Here is a 2,639-nt window from a genome sequence, read left to right on the forward strand (position 1 = left end):
TGTCTGCAAGGAGCCAGGTTTTGAGCTTCCTAGATTGGAGAATATCAGTGTTACCTGCAGCTAAAGTGAGAGTCCGGGATGAACTGGAGAGATTATTTTCCACAGGGCTCCACAATTAATGCCACTGATCCACTGTGGTAAGCCTGGCACCAAGATGTTAACCAAATATGTGCATAAACCCCATTTCCTTTTTATACCATAGGATTCTGTGCATAGGAGTCATCTTTCAAGATTCCTAGAGTGGAGAGTGCCTGGATCTGTTCAGAGTAAAGACAAAAACTGAGGGTGGGTTGTGGAAGCTCCAGCACAGATAAGACAGTCCCTGATCCAAAAACATCACTGCTGAGAGTCCTGCACCAAAGTGACTGGCTTCTGAGAAGAAACAGCCACTTGTTTTTGTGCCTACATTCTCATCAGAGGATTTCGGAATGTTCTAACCTTTGTTTGAGTTGTCCTAAATTTGAGGAAAGCCTCAGTGCTAGTAACATGGGGAATTAGCCTCCATCCCACCTTTCCACATGTGGGGACTTAGGAGAGAAAGGATCGTTTATGTGAAGTTTCTGGACAGGAGACAGTCACTTGGGATATTTTCAGAGTGTAGGTGAAAGTTTAAAATTGACTTCAATGGATAGGAGGTTCCCCCACATATTTCACAGCCCTGTCCAGATTAAACCTAGATTCCAATGGCACAAACAGAAAAGGGGGACCCTTCTAGTTTTGTTGTTGCTTACTCTGAACAGGCACTATTCTCTGTCATTTTCTCTAAACAGGCACTGTTTACTGTCATTCCTGGAGGGCTAAAGGGGTGTTTAATTGCAGAGGCTGAGGAAGGCCTGAGAGTGGAATGTTGAAGCTCTACTCTGGACAGAGACCACAGATACTATCATCCTTCTGGTCTGATACGCACTCCTCTAAACTGGACTGACTTGTTGCAAGGATCCCTTTCCTCTCCTTCCCTCAGGGGATGGGGAGATTCTGCGCTCAGGAGCCATTTCAGTTTCCCAGAGAGAAAAGGACGGTGTGAATTTCTGAGTCCAGATGGAAGCTGGCAGTAGATCTCAGAAGCCGTTCTAGATAGAGAAGCCGAAATAACCAAGATACCTTGTGTCTTTTTGAGGGTCTCACATAAAGTCGGGGAGAAGTTGTGGCAATATTTGGGGACCCAAACTTCCGCATCAACATCCGGGGACTTGGATGACTCAGCGACTGACCTTTAGTGATGTCCCTGGAGGCTAGAAGATTCCTCAATGCTGATTTGTGAGAACGATCCCCTCCCCGCCGTTCTACGTTTAAAGTCTGGCAGGTTGGGGACGCAGAGCCATTTTGTGAAGCTCTCGGAAGAGTGAAGTCCCTTCAGTACGCTCTGCATCTCCGGACACACAATTCAGAGCTGGCACACTGGGCTTTCTGAATCCAGGGACTTGGGGTGCTCAAGCCCTTTTGTGAGGGTCCTCTGAAGCGTAAGTACACTTAGTGCTTTCTTAATCAGGGAACGTAGGGAACTCAGTCATTTTGTAAATATCCTGGAAGAGGTCGTTCCAGTTAGCACTTTCTGCATCCTGTAACTCTGAGAACTTATCTCAGAGACATTTTTAAAGTGTTCACTAAGGGAGGATTCTAGTTAGTAATTCCTTCATCCAGGGACTCCAGAAGTTCAGCACCTTTTTTTGTGAGTGTCCTGGAATGGGGAATTCTAGTCAGTGCTTTCTACTTCTGGCGACTTCGGAGGCCCAAAGCCATTTCATAAGTGTTAAGGAAGGGGGTAATTACAGTCAGTTCTTACTACTTCTGGGGACTTCAGAGGCTCAGAGCCACTTTGTGAGTGTTCAGGAAGGGGGTAATTATAGTCAGTGGTTTCTATTTCCTGGGAGGTCAGCGGCTCAGAGCCATTTTGTAAGTGTCCAGAAAGGGGAAAAATCTAGTCAGTGCCTTCTACTTCCGGTGAGTTCAGAGACTCAGAGCCATTTTGTGAGTGTCCAGAAAGGGCAGTAGTTATAGTCAGAGCCTTCTACTTCCGGTGACTTCAAAGGCTCTGAGCCATTTTGTGATGTTTCTGGAATGTGGAATTCTCTGTCAATGCTTTCTACTTCCGGGGACTTGGGGGGAATTGGAGTCATTTTGTGTGGTTCCTGGGAGGGAGACGACCTCGCCCTGCTATCGGAGCCCAGATGAGAGTGGAGGGTGGACTCCGGACTACTCTTTCAGGATTGAAGGGCCCCATATAAGGTAGTCTAACCCCTGTGCTTGCCAAAGCCACTTGTGCCTGCAAGTAGGCCCCACTTGGTATCATAGAAACCAAAAGAGAATTATACACGCACATTTTGGTGGTTATGAGGAAGAAGCTCTTGTCAAGGATTAAAGACAGACTGGTAAAATGCTAATTCAGATTGAGGGTTGCACAATATTAAAGCTGTACCCTTTTGGTGGGCACTGCACCAAATGGGGATCCACTTTTAATAATAAGACCTTTGACAGGATGCTCACTATACACAAATAGAGAAGAGCAAAAAGTTTAGAGATTTCCCTAAAGAAAATGTTGACTTCGCTTTTGGGGTATATGTTTCACCAGAGTGGACTACAGGAGCTCCAGTCCATTTAGAATAGTGTGGTATTTATTTATTAGGTGTTTTTTTTTTTTT

The 2,639-nt window shown here is 45.6% G+C and overlaps 1 protein-coding gene across 1 annotated transcript in view; it reads left to right on the forward strand.

The window, feature by feature from the left end:
* Positions 1-1,317: 1,317 nt before the first annotated feature.
* LOC110314136 (melanoma-associated antigen 10-like) overlaps positions 1,318-2,639 on the forward strand; it is a 5,270-nt gene continuing 3,948 nt past the window's right edge. The window contains exon 1 of the mRNA XM_021188600.1: positions 1,318-1,460. The gene's annotated coding sequence lies outside the window, so the exon portion shown is untranslated. The remainder of the gene's footprint in view (positions 1,461-2,639) is intronic.

Source organism: Mus pahari, chromosome X, assembly GCF_900095145.1.
Source record: "Mus pahari chromosome X, PAHARI_EIJ_v1.1, whole genome shotgun sequence".
In the NCBI taxonomy this organism is placed as follows: Eukaryota; Metazoa; Chordata; class Mammalia; order Rodentia; family Muridae; genus Mus; species Mus pahari.